Here is a 15109-nt window from a genome sequence, read left to right as displayed (position 1 = left end):
TAACATTCAACTTATATATGCACACATACACATATATATGTACATTGAATGTGTGGCATTGATTAGTTCTCTAAATATCATGTGTCATCCAGACTTCTCTATCATAACAAATGCTGCAAGCTATATTGAAATAGATACATAGAAAGCTTTCAAAGTAGTTTCCTTTGAAGTACTGTCTTATTTGAAATTATAGATTTTTCTTATCAAAAGCAAAACATTCTGGAGTGAATTTAATCATGTAGAATTGTATATAAGAAATAAAGTGTTCAATATATCTAATTCATTGCAGAAGCTGCATTTATTACTTTCTAATTTATTTCCTCTGAAATAAGAAGCTGATGAGGAGAGCAGCACAAAGTAGACACACTGAGCAGTGGGACTTAGCTTTTTGTCTTTGGTGGTGCCAGAAGTGTATGCTTTCATTTCAACATGAATAGACAAAAGATATTCTCCGCTGTCTCCTTTTTGAGAGGTCCGATAAAACATCTGTGGCTCAGTGCACTTAGGAGGTTATGATTGTATTTTGAATCTATTTTATGCCACAAAAAGAAGGCAAGGCTCCTTGCACTTGGGGAGCTGACCACACAGTAATAAGCTAGGCTTTGCTTTCAGATGCAGCAAAATATCATGGCTAGTACCAAATTTGTGTTATTACTTAACATCCTAATACTGACTGTTCAGTTCAGTGAGTCTGACAAAGTGCCATACAACTACAAATCATGTGTAGCTTGTAACCTGTACTTGCAGCTCATCAGCCAGATAAAAACTCCATGACAACACAATGCAAAGATCTTAAAAGAATAAGCAAGTTACTGAATGAACCATCATTGAAAAACATGATATTCAAGTCCATCAGTTCTGAAATGCATTTCAGTCACCTCTGCTGCTCTCATTTAATCTCTCCAGAGACTACCAGCCATATTTTATTCAGGCACTTTTAGTCATTCTGCTAAGACTAAGTTTGGTTCAAGTTTTGTGATGTTTCTCAGATCTGCTACAGCATTCTTCAAATGAGAAAGTGCAGAAAGAGACTTACCTTTCTATCTATGTTTAATGACTACAAGTTAGATTTAAAAGCTATCTATCTGACCAAAACAGCAAAAATGAATAAAGGAACGATTAACCCTTTATTTTAGTTACACTGTAGCTGCAATGACTCTTAGCTAGTAATATTGTGTTGACGCCTTTCACATTATTTCATTTGATGTGACGTTTCATTCGCTAAAGTAATGAAAAATAGCCAGCTGTATATTATTGTTGATAAAGATGCTTGTAGTTATCTTATTGAACTAGACTAACAGAGAATACATGACAGAAAATTTTTCATCATGCCTCAATTATCTTGAACTTCAGTTTCTTTACTTTCTTCCCCATAAGTAATGTGTAAAAGTTGATCTTAAAGAGTGTAGTGGTCATAACTAAAACTCTATGTATTTCTTACAAATAATGCACATTCAACCAGGTCAGCAATTTTTTTCAAATCCTGTTTGTACCAAAGTATCCTTTACACTTAATCATGTAAATAAAAAGGTATTTAACACTTTGGTTTGTGTAATAAATGCATGAATATAAATGAAATATAATATAATGAAAATCCTTGTTAAAATTAAGAAAAATTGTAAAAGTTATTAAAAAAAAAGTTAAAATGGAGTAAATGGATCTTTATGTGAACAAATACATGGGCAAACAGTAACATGACAAGGAGATGAATATTTGACCTAAGCAGTCTAAAATAAAAAGCTTAAGAGAGTTAACACCAGTATTCTAAAGATCTGTGGTTATTTTCAAGTGTTAGATAATTTTTTACTTCCCCCCCCCCTCTAAACAAGTTCACAATTATTTAGTCAGGATGACCACCTTCTTTGCATGAAAGAAAGACAGACAGAAAAGAAAAAGAAACTTGTCCATAAGAAAATATATGGCCCATGGTTCCTTTTGGAAAATGTCAACATCATCCTGAACTGAGTAGCTGTTACTGGAATTCTGAATCATTTTAACTGAATCTGGATCTCCTGCCATGATTTTGCTTCCTGCTGTGGTATTCATCTTCTTAATTATGCATTTCTAATTGTGTGTTTTGAAGGTGGGACCTTCATCCTACAGGAGAGGTTTCCTGCCCTACTTTACTTAGAGGGCAAAGCAGAATTCTTTTTAGAAACAGAGGAATGATGGAGACATATTTAACACGGCAAAACTAAAGGGTTGAGGTTGGGCTGAGCTGCTACTGAGAACTTAACAGGAGACAGCTCGAAGGTTTAACCACCACAAGTGATGCAGGTGTAGTTTTAGGTGTCTTAAAACTTGCATGGTAGTCTCTGAGCATAAAATACTAATATTATGAGCCTGTAGCATTTTATATCTCTGTTGCTCAATTACACTAGTAAATGGTAGGTCAGCACCCTTAAGAGGTGGAATCTGGCTCGGTCATTTGACTTAGGTTACTTGTGGTTTTCATTAAAAGAAGGAAGAAGATACTTGCCCAAGAGAGTCAAATTCATTGCAGATATGAACAGTGAAAACTCTAGTGAAGTCATTTGGCTTAGCTACAACTTAAAATAACATAGCCTTCAGTGCTTAGAAAATTTCTGATCTGTGTCGAAACAATTTTACATCCCTATTTAGCATAAAGAATATACAAACAATATGTTCTCTCTTGCTTTCCATTTTAATTAGGCTGGAAAGTCTTACCGGGACCATATGGCGTGTGCACAGTTAGGCATCCCCCAGTTGACTTGAGAATGAACAACTGTTACCGTTATGGTGTAAAACTAAACTATCATTCAAAGTCCATAAAGAGGTAGGTGATACCCCTTCCTAAACCAGGATGTTAAAATTATGCTAAATGGACCATCTCTGCAAATTGTTTTATATTTCTAAGGGTTTTTTCTCTCTGCAAAGACACCTGTTTGAAGAGAGAGAGAGAAGCATTTCTTCCTTTTACTCAGTGCCTGGCAAATGCCATCACAAAGAGTGAATTAAACATCTAAAGATGGTGAATATCCAAAGTATAATTCAGCTGTGTGCAAAAGGATTGGTCTGAGGCCCAGGTGTCAAGAGTGAAACAAGTGGTGCCAGGATTTTCTGCTCACACTCCATACTGGACTTTGTTTTATCCTTCATGAGAACTGTACTCTATACACTTCAGGCAGTTGAGTAAACACCAATATTTTTTCATTACCATTTTAAATATATTTTCAGATAATTTTACAATATAAAAGAGGACTGAAAAAGATCCCAGCACTTTAAGTTTATGATCAGTGAATATTTTGGAAAGAAAAGAGCTCATGGTTGAACAAATAGAGTGTTACTTTAAAATAATTAGTGTGCTTTGCCCTCAGGGGCATTGCTTTTAAATCTTATCCAGTTTACCCTGCTCTTGGCATTCTGCTGCTGACATCAAATGGACAGTTTGCAGTTAGTTTCCTAGGCTGCGTCATAGATTTATGTGTCCCAGAAGAAGTGAACCATATAAAAGCAGCTTAGCAAAACCAGCAAGCCATTTATAATGTGTCTCCAAATACCTGCTGGCTTTTGCAATAAAAATCCAATGGTGATCGCCACAGCATCCAGAGTGCTGCAGAGCCTGCTTCTGGTTTGGATGGTGAAGGGGGTGGCTAGCTCTTTTTTGTCACTGGTGTAAAATTGAAGCACACTTGCAACAAGACTTTAAAAATTATTTTAAAAGTGGGGGGTGGGGCGTTTTATATAATTTGTATCTATTTATTACCACTTTAAAAACTTTGGATCCAAGCCTCATTTAATGTATGTTGAAATCAGTGATGCTGGGCTGATACACACAGATGCTGTGCATCTGACCTATAATTACTAGTCGCATGAGTTTGATAAGCAAAATTTTGTATCTGTTTTATAGGCAGAAAGTTTAAGAAGTGGAAAATTTTGAAGGTAGCCTCTGGTATTGAATGAATCAGCCACAGATTTATGGTGCTGTCCTAGGAGGGCTGTAGCTCCTTCCTTAACCTTTCCAATTCAGCGTGCTCATTTTGTGTCCTGCGATGCTGAGATGCCTGGTGTAGCATCGCTTCTCCTGTGTTGTCTGGGCAGCTGCTGCTTCAAACCCTGCAACAGTGGCCGGGTGCTCAGCTATAGACAGCCAAGCCGAGGTTTTCCAGCTGAGTGCTCATGATTACATGCCACAATACCTGTACTAGCATGTCTTGTGCCATCCTTAAAAGAAAGAGACTGTTGATCACCCTAGTCCCTTTTCTTTTTCTTTTCCCTTGTCGTTTTCTCCAAGAAAATGATGCCATGCTTATTTTAATTCAGAATGGCCAGACATCTCCTAGCCAAGAAAGAGATTCAAGGTGGGATTTCACAAGAGACCTGAGCTGTGCTGTGACACTGAAGGCAACCAGTTCAACTCACTGAATCAGTAGAAAACTAATTTAGGAAAACAAGAGATTGGTTTTCTTTCAGGTTAGTAAATTTCAGATATTTGTCAGACAATCGCAAAAGAGAGAGAAGGGCCATACACCCGTGAGCACTGACGTTTTAAGGAGCAATGACTCATTTAGCTGGTCAGCCAGAGATCTCCTCCTTGAGTTTTAAAGACTAAAGTTATATCTATCCAAATCCCTTGAAAGGCACTGAAGAGGAGACTGGCTATAAAAGTCAACATGCCCCACTGACACAGGTGTGCTTTCTGATGAGTTCTCTCTAATGATCCACTCCCTAACAGTAGGAAGTTGGGGGATACATCACCTTGGTAGGATATGACAGCAGACCAGTTTTATAAGGGGTATAGAAAGAGAGACATTTCTGATTTATTAAGTGTGTTAAGCACACTGTTGTTGGGGTTTTTTTCAAATTTGCAGCTGTCTTGTATAAATAAGTGCAACTGTGTTGCCTACTTTGGAGTGACAAGAACATGTGCTTTTATTTGAATTTTACCTTGACTTGCCCTGAATGAAGTGCAACTTCATGGTAAGTAAATAGCAGGAGGGCATTCCTTATATAAGTGTGGCAAATCTCTGTGCTGGAGCACCTTGGGTCCCTCCAGAGCATCTGTAAAGTGAGAGAGCTATTCCAGCTGCATGGGCCAGTTAGAAAGCTGGTACCACAGTCGTCCGAAAGAAGTTTCTTCCAACAGAAGAAACATGAAAACATGAAAACAACTCAACTTGTAGCAAGACAGTGAGGTGCATGTTTGGACTCCAGGTCTCCTCCAGAAGTAGCTCACAGCACTTAGTGAAGCAGACAGTTCTGGAAAGAGCTTGCATTTGTTGTTCCTGATAATTTATACTGACAGTTATGTGAGCTCTGACAAGTGAGTAATGGGAGCAGACAAACTGATAGTGCTCAAAACAAGGTAGCTGGGTCAGTCTGAATCCTCAGCTTAGGAAAATATCGACCGTCGTGAGTTCAACATCACAGGAGGAGCCAATGTAAGAAATGGCTGGGACAATGACTGGGGCTAGGACGCATGAGTTTCTGTTCCTTACTTCATGCTAATCACCTTGACTTGTCCTGTGCAGTGGATCATGAATATTCATGTGTGTACAGTCCTTGTTTGAGGGAGAACTAGGTCCCTGGTACTCAAACTGCGGTTGCAAAATCAGATGGCTAATGGTATTAAAGTAACAGTCATGATCAAAGGGACTATGACAATTGTAAACTAGTGGACGTCTACAACATTTCTGCATAGATGAAAAGCATCTCTCTGCCCTTTACAGTTGAATTCTGTAGTTGCTTCAAGGAGATCTTGAAAACTGCTTTTTGTTCTGACTTTACGCAATGCCTAGCATAACAGTACTGATGCTGCCTGTTTCTGGATCAGTTACTACAAATAGCACAGTAATACATCCCTTTAAATATATTGGTCTAAATTATCTCCTGACCTTCAGCTGCCTCCTATCGGCATCAGACTACAAATCTCCACAATACAGCTTTTTCACTGTTTACATCAATATCCAAGATGTGCAAAGAGGCAGAAGGAGGTGCAGATGTAATATAAGAGTAATGAAATAAAAAGACAGGGTTCTAGTAGTATGTGTTGCCTTTAAAGTAATCTTAATGAGTCTTGATGTTAATGTGACAGTGAAAGGGGAAATGGTAAAGCAGCCTGAAAACAAACAAGAAGAAACACCCAAAAAAACCAAAACCCCAATGACTGGAATAGAAAAAAAGGGGAGAATTTTGAAGAGTGAGATTTTGGATGCCATCACTTTAATGTCTATAGGTACTTCGTAGGTACTTACACTTTTTAACTTTCTTATGATCGTCTCCTTCATTAATTAAGCTAATTACAAATAGAAGCGCAGGCAAAAGTATGCAAGTTAGACTTTGATTACTGTATTGTGCTCAGAAATGATTGATTTTCTTAAGGGTCGTACTAACCACAGAGGAATATTTTTGAGAACTGTATATGAACCAAACAAGGCTAGAAAAAGCCTTTATTATTGCATTCATGCATGGAAACTCTGAGGCATCTTCCACTAAATGAAACACAGAAAAAAGAAATAACTCCAGAATGATGAAGAGTCACTCTGTTTCTTATTAGTCTTTTACTTGAGACAATGGCTGACATTAGTGTTTATTTCCTTTTAAGTCAAGCTGTTTTGCAAAGTTTTGGTGGGCCATAACTAATAACAACATACAGGAACTCTATAACTAACCTCAGCAATTATTTCTTTGCCTGTTGTTCTGTACTATGCTGGCTTCCTCTTAGCATTTGTGTAAGCACTTTTGTGCTCATTATAATCTTTGTCATGTGCTGCCAGTATTCCAAGAAGTACCTCCCACAAAATGTTCCTGTGTACTGTACACCAAATGCTGCATCCTTCTGGTGCACAGAAAAGGAGGGGGGATGGGAGGAGAGGAAATTTGGAATTTTAAGTTCCTTTTTTAAAAAAGGGGAAAAAAATGATGATTTGTGGTATAGGACAAGTAGTATAGGTAAGTATAGGGAAATAGTGTGGCTTTTGGGGGGAGGGCAGATTTTGTCAGCATTTGCAAGACTACAGTCCTAAAAGTGTAACAGTTGGTGACAGAAAACCAGCAGAATACAAGTGAATGTGACTATATAACTAAGATATTTTAAGAGATACATTGAAAACTATTATTACTGCACATAATGAAGGGCCAGAGCATCCTTAGCTTATACCCATCTTTTAATGAGTCCCTTCTGCCTTCATGAGAAAAAGAGAGAGCTAGCAGCACTATTCTAAGTTAATGGGTATCCCTGAGGACAAAAATAATTGGACTTGAGGGAAAAAATGTATGCAAAGCCAGCACCTTATTTGGAGGCTTGTAGGTGGGCCCAGGTTCAAGATTTCTCATTTAGATTAACTAGCCTGGGATGCTACTTTCCTATACTCATTGATAACCTATTTTGAAAAAAATAGTCTTCTAGAGAGAGTTCATCTGAAATTATACAGTTACAAGAAAGCTGTTCACTTTGGGAATGATCCAATTATATAGTGCAATATGAAATAATATGTCAATTAATAAAAAGTGGTCAAAATTCTCATTGTTGCCCATTCTGGAGATGCACCTGACATTACCTAGAAACGACTCTTGAATTATTTAAACGTTGTCTTTCCTCAAGACAAACTTGCTGATTGGGTGTTACACGATCGCAGGTGTTACCTGCAGTTGGGTATTACAGAGAGAGACAGAGTGACTCCTCTATCAATGTCTTTGTCTGCTAAAGACATTTCCCAGTTTTTATTTTTGTTGGCCCTACGTACATTGCCAAGGCCAAAATAAAAGAATTACAGCAGTCAGGATTTCTACAAAAACATCCTGTCTCAGAGGTCCACTGGTAAGTGAATAAAAACATCTCTTACATAGCTAATCTTATAGCTCATCACACTTTATGGCCTACAGTTGCAATCCAGGCTAGCTCCTCTCTCCTAAAGGTCCATCCCACACCTGCACATGGTGTGAGGGTATCACCGGCCCCTCACGCGGGTGCACCGCCACTCAGGTGGGGTGTACTTTCTCCATGTCCAGTGAGATGTGTAGATCCCCCCATGTGCGGATGATGCACACAGTTTGGTTAGGTGATGTCTGGTTACATGACAGAAAAAGTGCTCACTGTATACAACCTGCAAATGCTTCCTGTGAAGAACCCGTGAACCTTGCTGCAGCTGAAGGACACCAGTATTTCTTAACATACTGCTTCATGATAAGCCAGATAACTATAAAGGCAGCAACACGTGATGGATAAGGCCTGAACTAGAATTTGGAAAAACCCTAGACACCATTTGAATTACCTTGAAAAAAAGTTTTTCTAACTTCGCTTTGCTTCTTGTGCTTTTTCTCACTTTCCATTATTGGAGATCACTGCACAATAGATCTTCAGCATCAAACAAGCCACTGATGTAGTAGAAATAGATAACAATAATAATCATCCAAGTAATAACAACCTCTCTTTTCCCCCCCTCTGCTCTTTTACCTTCGCCTCCTCTCCAGACATACTTTAGAGTAGACAAAAATAAACTGTGAAGAGGGCTTGAAACGTGTTGATTCGCTGTTAATATCTTGTAGTGGTTTTAATTACTGTGTCTTCCACGTCCTGTATTTTGTTATATTTTCCTCCTCTGGTGAAGTAACGTGACACGAATTTCAGTAGGAATGCAAGAGTCCCACATAAGCTCCGTCAACATCATTGTTCCTAGACTCTAACACACCAAGTTTCTGTGCCAGCAGCTCTTACCTTTATGGAATCCAATCTCCAAAGTAAAATCCTGCTTGTAAAAAGTCTTTGAAAAGGACAAAAGCCATGTGAGGTTAAAGGCACTGTTTAAAACAGGAGACTGGCCTTAACTACGGTGCTGCTGCTAAGTTTCTTGGCTTAATTCATTACAAAAAGTATAAAAACCCAAGAAACCAGAAGCCTGTGAGAAGGTGCCTTTTGTCTAGGATCAAAAATCCTGCTTCATCTTTGGCTTCTGTCTTCAGACAGCATTATCACGTTTCTGTGTTTTCTTTTTATTTTTGTCTGGATATATTCTTCTCTCCTGCCTTCAAAGTTATGTGTGGGCAGATTTTTTTGGCTGGGGCAGTCTGTGTCCAGGTTGTTTTCAACCTCATCGGGGTTGAATCCTGGAACCTATTCCTGAGCAAAGAGCCAAAGGAAGGGCTGGGCTCAGCCACTGTGGCACTGACAGGAGAGCATCGCACGCTGCTGACCAGGGGACTAGCAGTAGGTAAGTGGTGGGCATGGGGCAGTCGAGAGCTGGAGAGAAGCTCATGGAGGTACTTTGCAGGTGGTAGAAAGCCTGGGGAGCTGTGGATGTTGGAGGTGAGGGTCCAGCTTAGGAAGCTTTGGGGGTGCAGAGGGTTGGGGGGGTCAGAGGTCCCAGAAAATACCAGGACGCAGAGCAGTGTGCGAGGGAGGGTGGCTGAGATGTGAGGTGGGGTGGGTGTCCACACTGAAGGGCTGCCAGCCAGGTGAAGAAGAGGACACCTCTGGGGAGAGGTGCCGGAGGTTTTGAAGGGATGAGCAAGACTGGGAAGGCAGGAGGCATGGGTCGCAAAAGGGTCTGTGCAACCGAGGTGCCAATGTGAACTCTTCTAACCAGCACCTGTGGTGGGAGATATGCACAAGATGGCTCCCGCAGGAGTCTGCACAGCTCACTCTCATTCTTCCCATCTCAGCTGCACCGTCACTATTGCTTTATGGAGCAATATAGGCCTTTTATAGGCAAATAAAAAATGAGGAAAAGGCAAGGTCCATTTAGTTTTTGTACAGTAGTTTGATACCCTGACATGCAGGGTATATGGACTGCCACTGAAGTCATCTTGCTGGCTGGAGACCTCCAGGTAAAAGGACTTGTTTGTATGTATGAAAATGGAACTTCTGACCTAAAATCTTTAACAAAGCTTGCAGGCGTATGGAGCCGATTCAGATTTTCGTTTCTGTAAGATAATCCCCTGGCACTAATGACTAAGGTCTGTAATTATTCAGCAAAATGTCCCAACTCCTTTTTGCTTTGTGACGTCTTCTTGCTGGGGCTTCAGGGCTTAGGGATTTTTTTTTTTTAGTCTTTTTTTAGATTTGATAATCCTATTTAACCCTCCTGCAAATGAGACCCCAGGGAGGGCTTTTCAGTTACACACAATTAGTTTTATAAGCAGCATTATTAAACCATCCATTAGCTTTTTTTTTTTTTAAACTCCTTTATTAATAGCAATAGAGGCTTTTGTATGAATAATAGAGGGTGACAGTATATGAAATGGTTTCAGACTCTAATAATAACATTTCCTACTTGTGAGTAGAATTAAGAAATGAGCTTTCTCGTCTAAGATTTTGTTTAAAACCTACCACTCCTTCCGCCCAACCCCCGCCATGTTTTTCCATCAGATGCATGAAATAGGGCTATGCTGGATCCTGAGAAAGAAGCAAGGTCATGGGGCAGGGCCAGCCCTGAGGAGTCTGGCTTGGTTGCCATCTCCCTGCCTAGAGTTTAGGATTGTGCTCCCTCATCAGCGACTGATCCCCCATTGCCAGAGCAGCGAGTCGGAGGATCACGGCTCAGTCCAACCAGCTGCTCTTGGCACTTGAGGCTGCAGACCAGGAGAGGGACCGTGGTTGTTGCCGAATAAATTGACGAGCTGTCGCCTCGGCTGGGGCAGAAGGGAGGCGGGGTGCTAGAAAGGAGCCTACTGGGATGTGTGAGGACTGTACAAGTGTCGTGTTTATAAGAGCGCTGGGAAAGTCAGGGAGAGAGCAGGCGCCTGCCCGCTCCAGCCCCGCAGTCTCCAGGGGAGAGTGTGAGAAACGGAGCGATCGCTGGATAGTATTTCTCCCTGCTGCATTTTCAGTATCTGACTCTGTGTTATAGGAAGCTGGTGGCTGTACACAAACCACCACATCCACAAGGCACTTTTTCCCATAAATTTGACTAATTGCCTTTTTGCACCCATTTATGCTTTTGTCTTCGGCAATAGCCCATAACCACTCATTCCTCAATTCCTCGCTGCGTGCAAAGGTACTTACACTTATTTTTAAACCCATTGCCTGATAACTTCATTGTTATGAGACATACTGAGCAGTCATTGCTTATTCACTTCCTCCCTGTCACTCCTGATTCCCTTTGTTCTCAGGGTATTGTATTTGACAAGGCTGTATTTCAGATCTTGTTCTGCATTTATCGCAAACGTAATGTTTAAAGCTCTGAAGTTGTGGAGTGGAGCTGAATGCACTTTGTCTTTGTCTGCTCTCTCGGAACTATTGTGCTGCCATCCCTATTCCTGGCAGGCCAGTTCATTTACATTTTAAAACCTGGAATTTAGAATGGGTATGTAAATTGACCTTCCAGTCAGTATAGTAACTTCTGCTACTTAGTTTTAAATTAAAATCCCAATCATAATTTTAGGATTTAAGATATAACTGGTATTCCTGGCCAATTTGTACTGAAAGGATCGTGAGTAACAATTTGATTTGAGAAAACTGAAGTAAATGTTCAATTAAAACCCATCAGCAGTGTTATTTTTTTCTAGTGAAGGTTCAGAAGCTCGTGTTAGTTTTGACTGACCTTTACAAACAAAGATTCAACTTTTAAACTTACTTTCATGATTCTCCACCAAAAAAAAAGAGAAAATTTGAAAGCATATTCTTGTGAGGAGGCCTGGCTTCCCCAGCAAGCTCCACAGACAGCTGTCTTCTCAAGAGTGATTTCATTCTGTTTCTGGAAGCAATATAAGCAAATTACTTTTGCTTATGAACATGCTAAAAGGAGTGTACATTCATGTTTTTAACATGCAGAACTTTTAAATGAAGAAAAATGTGCGTAAAGGCATTGCTCATTTCCCTGGTATTAACAGAACCACGATCTTTCACCTTGTGGCCATCTTCCTCTTCTCTTCTTTGTCTTACAAAAACAAAATAAAATCTATGCAAGATTCCAGTGGACAATATTGGTTTTCTTTGTTTATTTTGTTTAAAAATATATACTGTAAGTTAAAAAAAATACATAGCATATATATATACACACTGGCAACAAATAGAAAATGGCACTTTCTGTAGTAAGAATAATGACAGGTTATTTGAATAACTATATCCCATACTGTCTGTAGACATTTATTGGCAGCAGAACTATCAAGAACAATGGTTATCACCCACGCTGGACTAACATCTTATTTACATACCTACAATTGTTCTAGGACCTCTCCAGAGAATTTAATAGACTGGCTGGTGTCTCACACTAATGTGCAGAATACCATTTGCTACATTCTCTTCCCAGTGGGGGGAAACCAAATTCAAGTCCCTTACTCTCCTTTTATTGTCCTTTCATGGGCAATTTTCATAGCTGTGACACAAACAGAACAAAACAGCAAAGCTTTATATTCCTATTTGGTTCAGCTGTCCATAGCTGAACAAGCTATTAGCTGATGAAGAAGCAGGATCACTGGGTTTAGCTGGGAACATGGTATTGCCATCTGCAGTTGTAAACAATAGTCTTTATTATTTAGTAGGTCATTGTTGGCTGGATCACTTACTGAGCCTAGAAGTACTTTAGGAATAAGTCTTTAGAATCAACACAACACAACGAAATAGAGTTGCTCCTTTGGAGCTGCTTAGCGTTTGCTTTTCACACAGCTCAGGTTTATAGGAAGAATTTGTGAAAATCAGTCATTTTCACACAAAAAGATTTAAAAGACACCTGCCCACTTCTCCCCATTTTCCTGGCCTCAGTAGGAAGAAGGATGGCTGATGCCTCCTTCCCTTTTCTTCTCTGGACAGTTCCATGAAGAACACCCCTCAACCTGCAGCGTGCTCTTGGCATCCAACCTGCTGCCTGGAGACTGGCTTGGGGAGTAGCCCTTTACTTATATTTTAAAAGAAACTTCCTTTTCCTTCCCTAAAACTCTGCTTTCCAAAAAAAGCAAATAAAAACTAAGGAACTGAATCCTTCCCCAAACCCAGCTGGAGGACTGGAACTTATGCGGGGGAATAATTTGCCTTTTCTCTCTTGTCTTGAGTGTTATTAATTCAGAAATACATCACCACACGGTGCCATTAAATGGCACGGAGCTGAGATGCCTCTGCACTGTAACACCAGGAATGGCTTCCAACTTCATTGAAAAAAACCAGCATTTCTAGCATGAGCTACAGCTAGATTTCCCTCACCACTGCCCACTGTGGAAGGTGTCTGCCCCATTCAGGTGCAGCCACACCCCAGGGAAGCATTTTTCCAACTTTCATGGGTAGGTGGTATCGTAAATCAATCCATGCACTCACAAGTTTTTCATTTGCTCATTTGCTTAAGAAACGTACCTATTCAGAGTTTAGAAGGATGGTGAATGTTTGGGTTTTTTTTTTCTGCCTACACATATAAAGGGAAATGGAACTGGCTGACACAGCTCTTTTCCCCAGGCTGTACAAAGAAATGTGGAAACCTGGAAACAGAGGGTCATTTAAGGCAAGGACCAGGGGCTGGTATTTTTCCTTGTCTCAACCCGAGGAGTGAGGAGTTGTTAATCTCATCCCACTTCACAGAAACCCAAGAAGGTATGTGTGCAGGCTCATGGGAAAGCTGTTCTCTCTTGACAGGGTGGGAGGAAAGGAGAAAAGGTCAAGAACAGAGTGTGTTTACCAAAGCCATGTGCTCCTTCCTAGCTGTGCGTTGCCGCTGAGTGCAGCTGCTTCCACTCCCAGCTGGCATTTTGTGGTTTTGAATACTAGAGCACTAAAAAAATATGGGGATTTAATACCTTTTTTTTTTAATATATCCAGTGTGGGCTGCTAAAGTAAACAGAATATTGCACGAGTGCACATTTCACTCATATGAGCAGAAGCTTAAAGCAAAACCAGGGAGCGCAATTAGCAACCAAAGCCCACAGTCAAAGACCCTAGTGTACGGCACAACTACAGAGAGACATAGATTCCCTTTTAAAGAAATATGCTTGGAGGACCAGTTGCATAATTCCGCAAGCTAAGGAGAACACTGACTCACTAAGTCAATATTTGCTAAATCTACTGGGCCAAATTCAACTCTCGTTCAAGACAGAAACAATTTTGCTATTGTTTCACTGCAATGAAAGGGCCTGGCCACAAGAATACAGGCAGCAGCCTCTGCTCCCTGAGCACTTCTCTTCCTGAATTCCTGATCACTGACCACCTTCTCAGGATGGATTGTCCTTCAGCCTTGAAGGTTTTGCGCAGCTTGTCCTTCATATTTGGTAGCATTGCACAACTAGGAATGGGTGCTTCTGGTAGCTTTTTCCCCCCTCTTTCGACCAGTAGCGATAACAGGAAAATACAGGACGGAACTAAGAAATTCAATAGGGCATGTAGTAAACACACATTTACTAAAGGTAAGAAATTAAGATGTGCAAAAAAAGGATGGAAGCAGAGACCTGTCTTCAGAAACAGGAGTAGGACAAGTTGCTTAGCTGTTGCAGCCAGGTTAACAAAAGAGGAAAAAAAAAAGAAAGAAATTTTAAAAAAAAAAGGGGTGGGGGTGCTTAACAGGGCTTTAAGTAAGGGAGCATGGCCTGCTGGGATGCATGAAGATCAGCTGGTGAGAGAACATGGTGAAGCTGAAAGATTTGCTCGGTGATCTCTTCTGGTATTTCAGCTCTTAGAGAGCAAAAAATGTATTTCCCTGCAGTTTTAAGCAGGGAGACGGTGTGTGACCTGTTGCACCACTGCAAAATACTGTTCAGGTTTCACAGTCTCTGCTATGAGCAGGCTCTAAGGTGAAAGCAGCAGCAGTCTGGGAAACCTACAAAAAAATTTCCCTGGGACTATGCAGGGGTACATTGTAAGTATTATTGTAAAGAATTTATTTTCATTTAATGTCTATTTTTAGTATTTATAATTTTAATATCTGAATTTATCATTTTACCTTTAAGGAAGCCTATTTTAAAAGGAACCAGTACACGCCTTTTCCTTACCTAGCAGCACAAAAGAGAAAGACAACAGATACCGTCTCCTCTTTTGGGGGCTTCACTACCTACAGAAGGAAGGAACAATTGGTCTCTTCACTGAAGTACAGGTAACAAGAGAATGTTATTTTATATTTTCTCTGCAGCTGTTTTTAAAACTGCATGGGGCAAAATATAAAATAGGTGCTAGCACCTGAAACAACGGGGAGCTCTGATAATCTGACTCCTTTTTCTCCACCAATTCCTGTTTGCA

Source organism: Haliaeetus leucocephalus, unplaced genomic scaffold (assembly GCF_000737465.1).
Source record: "Haliaeetus leucocephalus isolate CR32 unplaced genomic scaffold, Haliaeetus_leucocephalus-4.0 Scaffold566, whole genome shotgun sequence".
Taxonomy (NCBI): Eukaryota; Metazoa; Chordata; class Aves; order Accipitriformes; family Accipitridae; genus Haliaeetus; species Haliaeetus leucocephalus.
Note: the sequence above shows the minus strand (reverse complement) of the source record.